Source organism: Littorina saxatilis, linkage group LG16 (genome assembly GCF_037325665.1).
Source record: "Littorina saxatilis isolate snail1 linkage group LG16, US_GU_Lsax_2.0, whole genome shotgun sequence".
Taxonomy (NCBI): Eukaryota; Metazoa; Mollusca; class Gastropoda; order Littorinimorpha; family Littorinidae; genus Littorina; species Littorina saxatilis.
Window position 1 is genome coordinate 53,587,070 of NC_090260.1, and position 9,957 is coordinate 53,597,026.

Here is a 9,957-nt window from a genome sequence, read left to right on the forward strand (position 1 = left end):
TGGCAGGAGGCGCGCCATGCTTTGACTGAAGGAGTTCTGTACCTCCCAACAATTATTAAATAAAATAGCAGGGGGCCTAAAATGTAGTCATTAGCTCTTCATGGTTTCTTTGTGTAAATCATGTGGAGAAAATTACATCTTTACATAGCGTATGGTATGTTATGTAATGTGTAACTCACACATACCTTTTTTTCATTTACCAGTTACTATGCGAAGACACAAGAACAGCAATCTTCTACATCCATCAAGGCAACTGGCGGACAACAACCAGTGATGCAGGAGTCAGATGTTTCTTAATTTCATCTGTAGAGGAGTCGGTGTAAGTCAATAAATCTATAATTTGCACATTGCTGTCTCTGAACCAAATGAAATGGAAGAGTGAATGATGTTTTATTGTGTGTGTGTGTCAGAGTGTGTGTGTGTGTGTGCCTGTGTTTTCATTTGTTATTTAGACTATGTAATTAGTTTCAAAGAAATACATGCCGTAGAATTAGTGGTCATATTTTTAATTTGTTTAGTTTTCTATCAAGATCATGTGTATATAATATTTATTTGTATAAGCAAATCGGCCGGGATTGCATAAGCTGCCATTGGTTTGAAAATAACTTGTCTCTTTCTTTATTATTGCGTTTTTGCGGAGAAACAAATGGTTACAGTTAGAGGACAAGACAATTATTATTATTAATAAATGAAACAACAAATGCACACAAATATACTCAATTGACAAGAGCATTGTTCAATTTTATTTGATGTAAATCTCAAGACCACAGCCACACATTCTCTCTGAACAGTTCAAGGGGGAAAAACATGAAACTAGTGTCTGGATTCTAAATTTCACTGTTTGAGAGATCTCAATAACCCAGAGCCATTGTTGTATTACTTCCACAGCTGCACCATGTTGTCAATGAGCACTCTTGGCTGCTGTCGTATGACCAGGGACCTAGGGTATGCAGTCATGGAGACCTGCTTTGAAGGCTCTACAAGATGAGCAAATACTTCCTGAGAAACATCCCCAACTACTGAAATTTCAGGTACATATAATAACAGTTTTTGATCAGCAAAAAGGACACATTGTAACTCTTTCAGACTTTTTAGACTCGAATAAATGATAGTTCAAATTAAAGTTAAAATAAACATCAGTTCAGTCAAATTGTGGAAACTGTTAAAAAAATGTGAGTTGCGGGATAGATTGAATAAAAACTCTAAATGTAGAAAGTCTAGACAAAGAAACTACAATGGGAAGAAGGATAACTTCCTCATTGGGCATGCTTAGAAATGAGAATGGCTAAATACGAGTTATTCCCCTTTTCTACATGCTGAACAGGCTGTCTCCTGCTTTGTCATGACTAGTACAGTCGATCTTTCTCATGCTGTGACTTGCTTTATTTTCACATTTTCGGTATTTAAAACAGCAAACACACACACACACACACACACACATACACTGAAGAAGTTTCCATTCTGATTCGGTTATTTTATTTGGTGCTATATGTTTGCTTCACATTGTTTCTTCTTTTACATTGCTAAACACATCCATAATGCATGCATGGCTCATTCGAAAGAGGGCAACTGAATAACTGATGCCCAATAGCAATAAATACTGAACAACTGAACAATAAATAGCAATAAATGATGACAGCGCCAAGTTTTTAAGTACAAAGTGAAATCATGTGACTGGACAAAGGCACAATTACAAAATACAAATAAAAAAATCGAGGCTCATTTTAAATTAAGTTCTCAGCTCATGGGGAAGCATAAGGTGACCCTAGAAACCGAAATTAGGAGACCTCCCGCCCCCAGGGCAGACTACAACAAAAAAAAGGGGGGGGGGGGGCTAATTTGTGAAAAAGTATAAAAGGAATCGAAAACTGTATACATGTATTTAGTTAATACCCCAAAAATTGTATAGTATATACAATGTCAGACCCTAAAGAAAGTTTGTTAGTCTTTGCTTAGGCAAAACAAAGCAAAATAGCCTGTTTACGGTATCCCGACCAACCCTATTTTTCTAGACCAACCCTAGACTTTTTTTTTTGGCATTTGGAAAAAAAGAAAAAGAAAAAAAAATCAATGTTGTTCCTGTTTTTTTGCAAAATAATTTAAAAAGATGGTTATAAATTTTTTTCTCAGAAAAGCCGACCTACCGACCCTCTTTTTGTGTGCCTATGTTACTGTAAACAGACTAAAAGGTACATCAGAAACAACACACCAGGGAGGGTCCAAAATTGTATCCAAATATAGATGGTAGTCCATGCTCCGAGAGTCCTTTTTTAAATTTTGAATTGCCTACCATCTATTTTTTTTATACAATTTTGGACCCTCTTTGTACGGAGAGAGTTGGCAATTGTTAATCACATTCTCTCATCTCATTGACTCTCCTTCGGCTCCTTGGTAACATGCGTTCCCGTCTCTGCCAGGATTGGACACAGCAGCAGATAACCGGTAAATATGTAACAGGCATAAATGGCAAAATAGCTCGCCTCGCCTGATAATATATGAGACAACTGTTCTACTACAAAGTCTTTCTTGGGAGGCTTGGCTAATTTACTCGCTCGTTTTACACGGGGTTCCATCGTTTTCTTTTCTATTAAATCGGAAAACCTTGCTCCTCAGTTTGTTGACCTTCTGCCAAAGTTCCGCTTCACGAGGGGATGGGGAAGATGACGACTTTGATGCTTTACATCCTATGTCCTCCAGGATCGCCTGAATGTCATCTAAAAAAAGAAAACACACATAAAATAACATAACCATAACAAGTTACAACCTGGAAGAAATTAAAACACGTGTAATTAAATCACAAAATGAAAATAAACAATAGCGTAGGAAGGCAGGCCAGAAATGAAGTGTATTAGCAACTATGGATACGATGTGGAACAATGATGGAATTGACCTTGTTTGGTACTGAATGGGTGAGGCCATTAGAACTGTACCCACGGAATACGCGCTATATAAGCTTCATATTGATTGATTGATTGACTGATTGATTAGGACAACAGTACCAGGTAAACTCCTCACACACCATGCCTCTTTCTTTCTTTCTTTATTTGGTGTTTAACGTCGTTTTCAACCACGAAGCTTATATCGCGACGGGGAAAGGGGGGGGGGGATGGGAATAGAGCCACTTAATTGTTTCTTGTTACACCATGCCTCTAACAGGATATGTTTCCCATCTTTACGTGTTGGAACTACAGGTACAATTTCATCCATCCATGCATCCGCCCTATACAGCTTCTTCTTCTTCTTCTGCGCTCGTGGGCTGAAACTCCCACGTGCACTCATTTTTTTTTGCACAAGTGGAATTTTACGTGTATGATCGTTTTTACCCCGCCATTTAGGCAGCCATACGCCGCTTTCGGAGGAAGCGTGCGGGGTATTTTTGTGTTTCTAAAACCCACCGAACTCTGACATGGATTACAAGATCTTGTGCTTGCGTGTACACACCAAGGGGGATAAGTCACTAGCAGGTCTGCACATAAGTTGACCTGGGAGATCGGAAACATCTCCACACTTAACCCACCAGGCGGCCGCGACCGGGATTCGAACCCTCGACCTTCCGAGTTAATAGACCGACGTCTTACCACCCCGCCACAGCGCCCGTCACCCTATACAGCAATTATCAACTATGTAATGGATGGGTTTAAACATTTTTTGATGTCAGGGTGTTCTTCATGGTTAAAAATCTCTTACCTGGTTGAACAATTTGTGCATCAGGCGACAGGTCGGTGCTGGCTTCATTTGTAGCTACCCTTTGCGATGGTGGCTTCCTCCCACTAGCAACCTGCAAATGCACAGCTCTTTAACTGACAAACTCACAACCAACACCCAGTCACAATGAAACAATTCTCCCAATTTCATGGCATTGGTCTTAGGCCACACAAAAAAGTGTATGTTTCTCGTAAGGCAAAACAAAAAATAATCTGTTTACAGTATCCGGACCGACCCTATTTTTTTCCCACCGGCCCTAGACTTTTTTTGGGGCATTAAAAAATGAAATTAAAATATTCAGATGGCTAAAATACAAAAATAAAAAGCCGACCTACCGACGCAATTTTTGGGGGGCCTATGTTACCTTAAACACACTTTTTTTGTGGCCTAACATGACTAAAGGTGGAGATTTTTTTTCTAAACTTTTTTTTTTTAAACCATCTTTTTAACTTATTTTGTTGAAAAACAGGAAAACAATTGATTTTCGAATACCCCTTTTATTTTTGAAAATGCAAAATAAAAGTCTAGGGTCGTCGGGAAAACATAGGTAGGGTCAGGTGACCAGAAACATACAACTTTTTTGTTGTTGACGCCGACCCTATACTTTTTTTGCCATTTGGGGCTGTTTTTTGGCAAAATAAGTTCATCATATCATCATAATCAAGACGTCGATCCAAAATAAGTAACTTTTTTTTGTTGGCCTTATCATTTTTTTGCGCTAAATGCAAACAGGCATTATTTGATGGGAACAATGCTGGGTTTTTTCAATTCTTACATCAGCCTCAAACTTGTCATTACTCAACCTGCATTTAATAGTGTGCTTCATTGGTTTGCAAAAACCTAAAACCAATAAATAAATAACCTTCGGTGGTGGATTGGGCACTGCAAACAATGTCGGGACAGCATTCCACACAAGTGATCCTCTCTGCAGGATTGTTTTACTGGTTGGCCTCAAAGTGATCAGTACAAAGCTTGAGACCTTGAACATCAGCTGGCTGCAGCTTTTCAAAGTCCTCTCGCCTTGTGAATTGCATCCATATTCTGCACCTAGTTTGACAATAAAAACAACAATGTTATTGTTAAACTAAGCAAAAAGGAAAGACAAAAAATAAATCAGATCTTCAGTCTAAATCTAACGCTCTGCCTGAACGCAAAACGGATGAGTGATGTACCTTTGTACTGTAGTTTTCCCGTAAGCAAGGTTTGATAAAGATTTCGGCAAATATGCCCACGGGTAGTTTGTCATCAAGTGTAAACTGTTGTTTTGTACTGACTGCTGACTCACACTCACAGTCGTAAGTACAGTGTACACAGGCACAGGTACACACGCAGACACACGCGTACATAGTACAGCTAGTACAGAAATCTCAGGATGAACCGATCCATGCTATGTTTGTAATATTTCATTTGCATATTAGTTCTATAAATACTGTAGTATCATAGCAGACAAAAATGCCCAGCGACAGTTGGCTTATCTGAGTGAGTTGACTCGAGCCATTGCATTCTCATTCTGAAGAAGGTAAACCTGATGAAATAATCACTGCACAACCCACCTTTTTTCTTCTTTAGGGAACTTGTGGAAAGTTTTCCCGAATCAGCTCTGTTTGTAACGGGCGTTCTTGCAACAACAAAGCCGAGCACAATTTACCACCACCTCGCACGCGATCGGTACCTACGCGATCCGCCATTTTGTTTTCGCCGTCAGCATGTGACTAGGGACGATAACCCACAAACACTTTTTCGCATTTTCTTCGCAAGTTCCACGTCTTCCTTATGTACAGTGTTTGGTCTAGATAAATACAAAGAAAAAACATTTTTCCTGTGCTTCTTCAAAAATTCAAAAGCAGGGACTGTTTGTTCAAATTTGCTATGCTCTCTACCATCATCCTGAACTCAGGTCAAAATGTGTTCAGCTCATTCTCTCCCTGACAGGATGCCTTGAGTTTCCTTGTCTGGCAAGGAAACCGATATTTTTACATATTTAGAGCTTTATGTAATGTATTATTATTTACTAGTAATACCTGTGCTCCGCACGGGATTTTTTCTTCTTCATTAATTACAGAGTTAATTATGAATAAGCAACAACAAAAACGTGTTCAATGTGCAATGGCAAGCGCCTACAGTAAAGTACATTTTAAGGGGCTTATTGTCCGTCAGGTCTTAATTGCTTATATTGGACATGAATTGGTTTATACGATTCGAGTTTTACGCCCTCACGGCTTTTTGATGTTTGCGTGTTTAGGTGGTATCAGCCATCTGCACTTATGGTAGAATGACCAAGATCTTTAACGTGCCATTGTGGTGACACGGGGGTGGGAGATGGATACCGTCTCTGGGTCTGCACATAAAGTTGACCCGTGTCCGTCCCGGCCCGGATTCGAACCAGCGACCTCTCGATCACAAGTCCAGTGCTCTACCACCTGAGCTACCCGGGCCCCCGCGCCTACAGAACAAAATGCCATACATTTATTGGGAGAGATAAAATTAAGGGCACAGTGGTGGATTGGCCATGACTTGTGCAGTGACAACAGTAACATATTAAATTTAGAAGTAATGGCGACAAAGTTACCCAAAAAAAGCGCTAGCATACACAGAACAACAAAATGTGATAAAACATGAAACCTAAGAAAAGGAGCGTTCAATGTGCAATGAACTGCAAACCATTTACACAGCAGCAAACATGTGACGCTTTCTGAAATTTCGGTCAATGTAGTGATATTTTCTTTTTACCCGGCTCGGCGCTTGAATACACTTTCTTTGTTTTCTTGCATAGCTGCTCGCCATTAGTAATGCAAGAATCTACAGCTTGGTGAAGACAGACAGTTACGAAAGAAAGGCTAAATGCGGCCAAACAAAAAAAGTGGCTACATTGACCGAAATCTCAGAAAATATGACACATGGGAGTGAAACAAACACATAAACACAGCATTAAATGAGCAAATAGTGTGCACAGTACAAAAAAAAGTTTGACACATTAGCAAATAGGAATGAAAAAGTAACCCAGTGGTAAATATACAGTGGGTTCTGTGAACAATAACAAATCATATAATTGGGAAAGAATAAAACAGCGTTAAATTGTGCCCTTTTCTTAGATTTCAGTCAATGTGGACAGTCTGAAAATTCAATCAATGTGACAAAATCATTTTGTCACGCTTCAAGTTCAACCAAGATGATGAATGCTAGTTAAAATGTGTAAAAGAATATATAACACCAATCATATAATTGGGAAAGATATCTTGTCGCAGTACCCCGACAGCTCGAGTCACACACAATTAAATGTTTGTACGATTGACTGGACTTAAACAAATTAGCGGCTACATTGACATAAGTGAGGGACATAAATGTGCAAAAAAATGTGCTCAGAGAACAATAGTTGAACACATCACCATATATGTCTTGAGACGGGAAAAAAACAGCACTAAATGGAACAAAATTTGTACACTTCAGCAAACATGTGAGTGAAAAATAAAATGTTAACCCTTACACTGGTGCAATTCTGTAACACGTTACATAGCCACTGGTGAATTAACAGAGAGAAAAATAACAACAAGAAGGGCAAAGCCCATACGACTCACATGCTTACATAGCAATGACATCATACACTAAGAACTGCTTTACACATTTTTCCTACCAAAATACATGTGACCTTGACCCAAGGTCAAGGTCATCCAAGGTCATGCAACACAAAGCTGTTAATTCAAGACATAGGAAGTACAATGGTGCTTATTGGCTCTTTCTACCATGAGATATGGTCACTTTTAGTGGTTCACTACCTTATTTTGGTCACATTTCATAAGGGTCAAAGTGACCTTGACCTTGATCATATGTGACCAAATGTGTCTCATGATGAAAGCATAACATGTGCCCCACATAATTTTTAAGTTTGAAACAGTTATCTTCCATAGTTCAGGGTCAAGGTCACTTCAAAATATGTATACAATCCAACTTTGAAGAGCTCCTGTGACCTTGACCTTGAAGCAAGGTAAACCAAACTGGTATCAAAAGATGGGGCTTACTTTGCCCTATATATCATATATAGGTGAGGTATTGAATCTCAAAAACTTCAGAGAAAATGGGAAAAATGTGAAAAATAGCTGTTTTTTAGGCAACACTTATGGCCCCTGCGACCTTGACCTTGAAGCAAGGTCAAGATGCTATGTATGTTTTTGGGGGCCTTGTCATCATACACCATCTTGCCAAATTTGGTACTGATAGACTGAATAGCGTCCAAGAAATATCCAACGTTAAAGTTTTCCGGACGGACGTCCGGACGGACGGACGGACGGACGACTCGGGTGAGTACATAGACTCACTTTTGCTTCGCATGTGAGTCAAAAAACGGTCATAATATTATAGGTTTTCGCATACATGGGAGGTAATCGGAACCGACCAAACAGACTCTGCCAGTAGCACGACATGTGTCGTGACAACCAGGTGACAGTATACCTAAAGTAGCGTGACATATGTCGTGACAACCAGCCTCAGGGTTAAAATGTGAAATTGGTTCTGCGTTCTGCGAACAACAAAATGTTTACACATGCATTGGCCATTGTGCACAGAGAACAAAAGTTTACAGATCACCATGCATATATGCATTATGATGGTTAGGCCTGAAGAAATACATTTGCTTTTGTTTAATATATCTCTTGGGCTGCAAGCCAGCACAACATAATTAAAACATTTCATTTGCCGAATCAGCGCCACCAAAACTGATAAATAGGACTAAGCATGGAATATTCATTGCAGGGGCTCTTTTTGATTTGTCATGCTGTGTGACACACGCGTTGCAGTTGTCACCATGTGTAGAGTTTAAGATGATGTGATTCCTATTCTTATAAAGACAAAGTCGATCTCCGTTACACCCCGCAAAAATGTACATGATTGCCCATATGGTCTTTGTTGATGTTCTTTGTCTCGTGACTTTATCGATATGTCGCAAAATGATTCCACAAAATTCAAAACAGGGATCAGATTTTACCCGCAACTACTGACTCGAGTAAATAGTGTGCACAGTACAAAAAAAAGTTTTACACATCAGCAAATACTGAATAGGAATGAAAATGTAACCCAGTGGTAAATATACAGTGGGTTCTGTGAACAATAAGCAGATTCGAGATCGTCGATAATGATTTTTCATGTTTTTTTTTGGTAATTTATAAATTACAAAGGAATTGATATGTAAGACAGTTTCAAGCGAGCTATTTTTCGCGGCTGTATTTACTGTGCAAACAACTCTAAATATGACAAAAGTGTCACGTGATAATCAACCGTTTGGTTTCGCCGCTCACTGGAGCAGACAATTTTTTCTGTAACCAGTTGACAGTGATGAAACCATATATTACGGTCTTCTTCCGGCAGCAGTCCCAAAGTACAAAACGTCTCTTTCCGTGTCTGTGTCAGTTTCCAATGTGACACTGTCATTGGCACTGTCATTCTTGTGACGCTCGTCGCGTTTTCACCTGTTTTTGACCGAAACGTAGCACAGGATGCCGTTGAAAAGCCAAAGGTCTTCAGCTTTTGTTGATCTTTGGCAGGCCTATTAGTTTTAATTCGGTGGCATACTTCAATGCGCTTCGTCAAAATTTCTTAAACTGAAACCAAAAGCAGACGCAAGACTTATAGTCAGTTGGAGTTGTCTCCCGTACTCCTAAACTTTAGTGTGCTGCAGACGGTTGTACCCAAACGGCACTACACGACTTCAGTGCACCTGTAGGCGAGAGTGCTCGGTCAATTTTGGACAATGTGTATCTTGAATGGAAAATATCGAATATCACGCTGTCCGAAGGAATGGTGTTCTTATCGGAGAATGACAGCGCTCAGTTCAAAACGATAGGACATCAGACCGCCATGCTGCTATGTGAATCGGACATTTGAGCCTTTCAATCGGTCTATGCCTGACGCCTAACGACATCCCTGCCTAGGTTAGGAAAGGGGGGAGAAAATTGCTAACGCCCTGACCCAGGGTCGAACTCGCAACCTTTCGCTTCCGAGCGCAAGTGCGTTACCACCCGGCCACCCAGACTGGTTTATGTGATTTTTCTTTGCGGTGATCTAAACCTACGCTCTAAATTCACCTTTTCAACATGCATGACTTTTGACACAACTCTGTACTTAGCACAGGCGACCAGCATATATAGCCTGTGTACTGGCCAGCTGGATCGGTACATTTTTTCCTTATGGCCTACACACATTAACTGTATCTGGCTATTTGGACTCGTTCTCCCAAATAACCATATTTGCACAAAATAAATT

At 39.8% G+C, this 9,957-nt stretch overlaps 1 long non-coding RNA gene across 1 annotated transcript; it reads right to left on the bottom strand.

Annotated features, from left to right (window-relative positions):
* Nucleotides 1-1,459: 1,459 nt before the first annotated feature.
* Nucleotides 1,460-5,486, bottom strand: LOC138951240 (uncharacterized). The gene is made up of 3 exons (XR_011451068.1): nt 4,568-5,486; nt 3,688-3,778; nt 1,460-2,714 (listed from the first exon to the last, which is right to left on the bottom strand). It is a non-coding gene; the product is annotated as an uncharacterized lncRNA (long non-coding RNA).
* Between the last annotated feature and the right edge of the window lie 4,471 nt (nt 5,487-9,957).